The following is an 8,126-nucleotide window of genomic DNA, read 5'->3' as shown; positions in this document are numbered from 1 at the left end:
CAACCTGAAATGTGCATGCACGCACAAAACTGTTTTATTTTTATAATGCCGTGATTTATGGGCCAGCTTGGGGCACGGGGGGATTTCACTGGTGATTTCTGAGTGGTTTGAAGGTTGCCCATAGCGGGAGAAGCAGCCAGCGTCCTACACGGTGGGGAAGTGGTTGCTGGCAGGCAGGGGGTGAGGGCAGCGAGGGCGGCACCCGGGGCGGCACCGAGGGTCTCTACAATGGTGCGGAGCAGGCAGGGATGTGTGGTGGGGCAGGAGCGGGGAGGTTATTTCAGTAACAGGGATGAGAGGTGGAGCTGCGGGAGTGACAGGCAACTGCTTCTTAGGGATGTCTAACAAGCTGCTGAGATTTGGGCTCAGTTTGGAGGCGAGCGGACCCAGGGGGAGGGTGGTTGCTCTTGTAGGCTGAGCTGGAGTGGAGGCTGGATGTCTGTGCAGAGTCTGGCGCACCCTCCTTTGCCATCCCTTCCGGCATCCAGTGCTGGCGGGTGGGCTCGCACGGCTGATCACACACATCAATTCTGAGTACATATCACCTGGCTGATCCCTCTCTCCCCACGGCGCCTTTCTCCCCCCGGCAGGCAGCAAGCCAGGAGGCTGTGGGCTGGGGGAGGACACTCCTCTTCCAGCATGTCTCAAAACAATTTCACCCCATTTAACCCAAACTGTCAAGCAGGCATTGACCCAGAAAAGGCTGTTCCCAGGGGGGGCAGCAGCAGGGCAGAGCAGGCTGGCGGGCAGGGGGGGGAGGGCTGTGTCCTGCATGGTGCTGGCGAGCGGGCTGGGGTGCTCAGCCCCAAGCTCAGGTGCAGCGGCCATGGCACATAAGCCCCGGGGTGCCTTTGTGGTGCAGAGCTGCTGGCTCGCAGGCACCGGGGGCTCACAGAGGTGCGGAGGACACTGCAAGGATGGGGAATGCAGCAGGAGGTGACAGCTATCTGCTTTCTGGGAAGAGAAAGTGCTGTGCTGCCACTGAGAGCAGCAGCTAGAAAGCAAACCCAGGAGCTGCCAGCACCAGGAGAGGAACAGCAGGGGCAGTTTCCAGCATCCCACACCAGTCTGGAAGTCTGTCAAGTGTCAGGGCTGGATTTATCGCTGGCTCGACTGTGCCTAGATAGACTAGGGAAAATGCAGTCACAACACAAGATTTTTTTTTCGAATACAGAAAATTGTTTACCGTAGTCATTATTGTTATTGTTGTTGTTATTATTATTACTACCACTATTATTATTTCCCACTGTGGCCTCCCCAGTGTCTTTTGGGTGATTTTCACCCTTGGAGTCTGCCAGCAGAAAGACTCGGGGTGTTTTTTCCCCCAGGCCACATGTGGAAGCAGCTCTTAGTGGTTTGGGTTCTTTGTATTCTGCGGATTATAAAAGGTCTCTCCTGTAAGGAGCCTGGAAAAGGAAGAGTACCTAATTATTATTAACTCTGCCAAAGCCAATAATATCCTTGGGTAATTATCAGTTCACCCAATTTTCCTGTGAGCCTACTGTGTAAATACACCATCGTGAAGAGGCTGTTATTTCCTTCACACTCCACCTCGCCATAGCACTGAAGATTTCAGGCTAGTCACGTGCCAGTTGTGACCAGGCTTGTTAATTTTGGCGGGGTGATCGCCACCAATAATCAAATGCAAGATGGGAAACGGCAGGAGTTGATGCGCTGCCTCCACCCTCCCAGTCCAGCACCTTCTCTCCACTCCAGCCTTGCCAAACACCTCTGAGCCCTTACCGCGGCTGCGGGGCCGTTTGCCACCTTCATGCAAAATCCTGTGGGATGCTCCCCAGGGACCATGGCCACCACTCCAATGCTTCCCGGGCTGGCCGGGCTGCAGGCAGGGGACTGTCCCACTGACCGTCCGCCTCTGCACCTGGCCCCCAGCGTGACTTTCCCTGCCACGGTGAGGTGACGTGCGGCAGGGAGCCGGCGGGGAGGAAGCGTGTCTCACGGCAGGAGACCCAAGCTGCTTTCCCTTTCATCAATGCTCATTTATTTGGATTAGAGTCAGTTCTCTCCTGAATCCTTTGTTCGCTGTTTGTTATTCCACATGCACCCAGTGACTGCGCGTTCATCTTTATTAGCTCCTAATTGCTTCCCCATTCTAATGGGATCTCGCTATTCGCATACAATTGAAAGGGAAATGTATTCATTAAAATAATTCTCCTCCTAACTGTTGTTTAGGGCTGGTGCTGTCAGTGCCACTTGCCGTGATTTTCTCCCTGCCCACTGCCGAGCGCCGGACGGGTACCAGGACAGAGGCAAAGCTTTGTTAGCGATTCCCTGTTAAGGTAAACCACAGGCTTCAGGCTCCGGTCAGTTTGGGTGATGTTTGCTGATAGAGGGCAGGTGGCAAAAGCCATCTGGCTGCTTCCCGCAAAGCTTGAGGAGCACGTGAAGGGGGTGGCACATGTGCTCCCAGCCACAGGCTCTCCTGGCCATACTGGGGTGGCACTTGGCCCCGCTTCCAGTCCCACACACCAGAGCTCCCCAGCCTTCACCTTCATCAGGAAGGAATTGAACGAGAAAGTGGCAGAGAGAAGATAAAGGCAGGGATGCCTGATAGCCGGGAGAAACCATGCTAGGCGAAAGTCTCCAGTCAAAATTAGTGACAAGAGACGGCTTCTAGCAGCAAACAAGCCATCTTCCTGACAGCTCGGCTTCCTCCCTGGCACTCAGACCAACTTCTCCTCCTTATTTATTTCCTCCCACCACCACTAGTTAAGCATCTTTAGGGAACACTTTAATGACCCTCCTTCCTCCTCTGTTTATGCTCAGCACTCCCTCCCTTCCTGGGGCGGCTGATGGGTACCATCACCGCCACCGTAGCTAAGCAACCCTCCCCATTAGCACACTGGTGGCTCAGACCAAGGCGTCTCCTCACCAGCTTTACACAATTAGCCCTTCGGTTTTTGTCTGCGGTACCCCACTCCTCCCCTCCCATGCCTCCAAATGGCTTGTTTCTGCCACACTGTCCGCTCAAATGAATAGATCTCCCTCTTGATGAAAAAAATGTCTCCTGCTTTATCACATTCCCAATCTTTTGTGAAAGCCGCCTTCCCTCCCCTGGTATACTTATGCCATAATTTGTTAAGACCGTCATGTAAGGCCAGGGGATGGGAAACTGGCAGTTTCAGGGCTTGCAGAGCTGTTTCAGCAGAGATGGGCAGGATGTTCTTGTAAGTGATGCAGATGTGCAGGAGTTGTCCCTGCAGATGGGGCTGGCAGGGTCCTTCCCTGCTGAGCCACCCCATGGGCCACATTTAAGTCACTGATGGGCTACCTGAGCACGGGCACGGCTGTGGGCCAGGAGGGAGCATCAGCTTGGACCAACACCACTGCCCTGGGAGAGACTGGCAGAGATGAGCCCTGCCAGCATCTTCCACGCTCTTATTCCCATCCTGCGTCACCTCTGCAGGGGTGGCTTTGCAAACAGTACAAAAGCTGAGCCCATGCAACGTTTGTTTTCTTTAGCAGGGTATTCCTGGACCACCCCCAGTACAGACACAGCCTTGCAGTTTTCCTGGAGCTGGTCCTGGACTGGAGCTGATCTGGGAGCTTTGTTTAAAATGCAAATGATTCGGCATTGCCTAACAGCAATGGCACTAATGGGATGCGAGTTTGTGCCCGTTAATGCATCCTGCAGTACTTCTGAAGTAAGCGTCTGCTTTGTCTCTGCATTTGTCTGTCACAGAAGAACATTACCCAGGCCCCAGCTCCCATTCTATTAATATATTTGCTTAATTACGCTGTACAGAGCAAGTGCCAGGCTGGCAGACAGGCTGCAGAAGCTCCGCTATCACTGGAAGTGCTCTATCAGAGAAGACAGTGGTGACATCACAGGTGGATGACATCAGCCCCATGACACACTCCTGCTCTTCCATCCAGCTCCACAAACCCTTCTGACTTTGCCCTGCCAACCTTGGGCTTGCACAACACAGATGGGGGCTACCAAGTTGCCCCCTGATAGAAGCCACACACCGCATTCTCCAGCAACTTGCCCTGCACATCCTAATGCCGGCGTTCAGCTGCTGAGCGCTGCCCTCCTTCCCCAGCCAGGGCTCACCATCTATCTGCATTTTAAAAGTGCCTATCAAGCCCCAAAAGACAGTGTTAGACAGACAGTAACCATCTGCCTGCAGGTCAAGTGGCCGTGACAGGCGTCCTCTGGCCACTAAGGCAGCGAGACAGTTTTGAGACCATCTTCGCAGAGACTCCGGCTGACTGCAAGAAATCGCTACCTGCTCTGTCGCTTCTTATTCATCCTTGGGATGTACTTGAGAGCTGTCAGCTCCCTGAGTCACGGTGAAGCCGAACGTCTTGCCAAAATGTGTGCTCAGATAGCAAGTGTAAGGAATGCACTGGGCTGGGGCAGCATTCCCTGGCGCAGGCAGCCTGCACGCGGGAAGGGGGGACCCCAGCCTTGGCAGGCAGAAGCACCCCAGTAGCACTGGTAATTGCTATGGCCACCGGATCCCTGCAGGCGATGGGATACTTGTCAGCAAATGCCCCTTTACAGCCTCACCATAAGCTGTGCGAGATGGATGGTGATGCATCGAGATGTAAACAGGGCAGGTGGCTGCTCACAGCGCCTGCTCTCAGGCTGGGCATTCACACACCCTAGCTCTGCTTACGCTTTTTTGGAAGCCTTGCTGTTTATCTGGCCAAGTGGCAGGACAGCATGTATCCAGCCCGGGAGCTTTCATCTCTAAAAGCCCTACTGAGCTGCAGCTGAAGCCCAGGTCTCCTTGCCTTCCCTTCCTGCTTTCCTCCTCCCACTGAGGTCTTTTCCTGATCCTTCCTCTGCCTTGATGCTTCACCTTGGAGCCTTCTCCTCCTTCCCCTCTTCCTCCTGCATCCCTTCTTCAGGTCCCAGAACAAAATGCTAGATCCCTGCTTTTGCAGGTGGTGCTGGTGGGCTGATGCAGGACACCCTGGTGGATGGGAATTTGTAAAAAGTCAAAAATAATCACTGTCACCCCCCAAAACCTCCCCACCCGCAGAGGACCAATAATGGTATCACATGGCAGCAAAGGTAGCAGATCACAGGAGGCACGTCCTGGCAAAGCCACCCACCCACCTGGCCAAAGCGGTCGTGCCTGGGTTACTGGGGGGTGGGGTGGGCATTAGGCACAGAGCACTGACAGGCGAAGCCGAACCAGGGGCCAGGGCAGCCCCCGCATGGGGTGAGACCCACTCCCAGGTCCCGGGAGCTCTTGCAGTGACTTCTTAGAACTTAGAATCCTGAAGGATCCTGGGGCATTTGCAGGTCTGAGGATGCACCACGCTTCCAGGAAATAACACCCGCAGACTCTGGGAATGCATGGTGGCAGTGACAGGATGCTTTTCCTCTCTTCCCAGCCATGGAGAAGGAGGGGAGCTGAGCAGAGAGAGGACAATTCTTGCTCCAAAGAGAGTAAAATGAGATTATTATTTTTTTGCCTCATTCTGCACATAAACCTAACACTTCCTTTGAGGCAGTCCTTGAGGGCTTCCTAGACCCTGACTTCATCAAAGAGAAGAAAATTTAAAAAAACCCAAGTTGTTCCACCAGAGCTGGTCTCCTGGAGCTTATAAACACGAGTGAGGTTAGAGAGGGGCAGGAGAGATGGGGAAACAGGGTCCTGATCCTGCCAAGAGCGGTGGGCAGAGAAACTGAGCGGAGCTGCTGGAGGGGACTGAGGCAAGCAGGGAAAAAACAAATTCCTGGCCAGCCAGGCCTGCCTGCAGGGAGAGGGGTCGTCAGAGCCCTTTGAGAAGGAAGACCTTGGTCCTGCAGGCGGGGGGCACATCTCCGCAGGCATCGTGCAACCCCCTCCTGACTCCTGGTGCCTTTGAAAAATCTTCTAAGTAACGCACCAGCGCAGCAGATGCTCCTCATCCTGCGGCGTGTCGGAAACCTCGGCTCTGTCAAAAGCCTCGGGTTGGTGGGGTTTTTTGTGGATCTTAATGCATCTGCTTTCTAAGCTTCTCTCCATTTACAAACCTGCGTAGGTTGTCGCTCGTGTTGCTTTACTATTTTTTACTATTTGCCTATTTTCGTTTCCCTGCCTCGTCTAACAGCCTTGTTCCCTCACGGTGATGTACCCCGGTCTCCGTCTGCCGCTCCTCAGCAGCACGTGGCCCTGCCTGTGCTCCCCGCTGCCATCGCCGGTGTCTGCTGCCTCCTCGGACAGATATCTCTGACTGACCTGACAGCTCCGTAGCATCTTGCCGCATTCCCCAGTTGAAATAATCCCCCCACACCCTGTCAGGTTTCCGCACCAGCGGCCCTGCTGCAGTTTAATTACGGCAAAGCCCCTCCTTGCGGTGGACACTTTTGCTTACCAGCAGATCTCCCTTAAGCCTCATCATCTGAAGCACTTCTCTATGTCCACTCCTCCTCCACTGGCTACCCAGGGGGAATGAGCAAACCCTGGATTTATGGTTCCTCTAAGGGTACCTGTGTGGGATCCCCGACACCCAGGGGAGCACCCAGGTGCATCTGCTCATCAAACCAAGACTGGTCTTCTCCTGGGAAATGATGCTTTTTCTCCAAACCCTGGCTTTGCTTTAGGCTCAGTGCATCGAGATTTAGCTCTTGTATCTGTGCTGGGGGCTGCAAATGGCTCTATGGCTATTGCACAGGCTGGAGTCCGTGTTCGGTTCCAAAAAAAAAAAGTAGAGCTAGTGATGGCTCTGCAGCTGGAACAGCAGCCAGGATACCCAATTACTATTTCTTTCTCTCCATCGAGCTTGTGACAACAACATTTGTGAAAAATTAAGAGGGCAATGCTCTTCCCCACTTACAGGAGGAATGAGAGCTTATCTGCCACAGGCTTCCAGATGTCATTTTATATTTTCTATAAAAATTTATAGGGAGCCCAGCTGGCCCTAGAGACACAGTTTGAGGAGCAAACAGCGAATTGCCACTTGGCAGAGGCAGCCGTGCAGCACGAGCCAGCGGTGCCGCAGCCTGTGTGACAGCACGCTGCCTTTCCCCAGCTGGGGGGCCACGGCCAAAGCAACGCTGGCACCGGCCGAAGGCTCTGCCCTGCGCGGGGCTGGAGGGGGCTCAGCCTGCCGTCCAGCAGGCAGCAGCAGGGCGGCAGTTTGGCAGCGGGATGGGCTCCTGTGAGCAGTGGGGAGGGGGATGAGCCCCCCGAGCTGCTACTGCTCGCCTGCTTTCTGCCCTCCTCACGGCTGCTGCTGGATCTGGTACTCCTCCAGCAACCCCCAGCACTGCAAAACGCATAGGAGCAGAGAGGGTAGCAGGATTGGCCCCTTCTCCGACTTTGTTTCGCATTTTCAGGAACATAAATTGCCATGGTTACCAAAGCCTGGGCTCCTCATTAGCAACATTTGCTCTCGATGTCAGATTAACGAAGTTGTTTCTTCCCAGCGCTGGTGGGTGCTGAGGCTGTTCCAGCGCCTCTCGCCAGCACTTCACCTGCAACTCGCCACCCGCCTGCAGGAAGGGAAAGCAGCCACGGGGACTTGGCACCACCGTGGAAAGGTGGCAGCAGGACCAGGGGTGCAGGCTGCTTTCCAGAGCCCATTCCGCCCCGCTTCCCCCAGACCCCAATTATATCCACCCGTATCGCATAGCTGCCCCTTACCGAGCTGCAAGAACATAGCAGCTTTCATTTTCCCTCACGCACATTACTGGCAGTGGTGTCTTTGAAAGCACAAAACGTATCTGCTGCTCGTATCATCACTCGGCGATGACTACGCAACATCAATGCTATGGCCGATGTGCCTTTTTGACCCTCTCTCTCTTTCTCTCCGAAGAGGAGCTATTTAAAGCATCATATTGAACCATTTCATCTGTCCACAGAGGAACTTTGAGTGCTCCTGATACCTTCCAGCGCTTGCTGGTGCCAGCTATGGAAATGCTACCTGCGTGCTCCTGCCTGCAAGGAGGGGACAACTGCAGGACTCACCCGCTCAGTGGCAGGGAGAGGAGCGCGCCGATGGACGGCGTGCCTGGAAACAGGCTCGGCAGCCCCGGGATGCTAACGGGGGAAGAAATGTCAGCTCCTGCCAGAAACTCTGGACCTGACCAAATGACATCAGCATGTACATCGTTACCCTGGTGATGTAATGTCATCAGGCTACTCCCCGACGGCGCGTAATCT

General features: G+C 54.5%; 1 protein-coding gene across 1 annotated transcript in view; it reads right to left on the bottom strand.

Moving 5' to 3' along the window:
- Positions 1-8,126, bottom strand: part of SENP5 (SUMO specific peptidase 5) — a 125,295-nt gene that overhangs the window by 74,341 nt on the left and 42,828 nt on the right. The gene's annotated exons all lie outside the window — the stretch shown is intronic.

The sequence above is a fragment of the Falco biarmicus genome, chromosome 13 (genome assembly GCF_023638135.1).
Source record: "Falco biarmicus isolate bFalBia1 chromosome 13, bFalBia1.pri, whole genome shotgun sequence".
In the NCBI taxonomy this organism is placed as follows: domain Eukaryota; kingdom Metazoa; phylum Chordata; class Aves; order Falconiformes; family Falconidae; genus Falco; species Falco biarmicus.
Note: the sequence above shows the minus strand (reverse complement) of the source record. Positions and strands in the feature narration are given on the sequence as shown.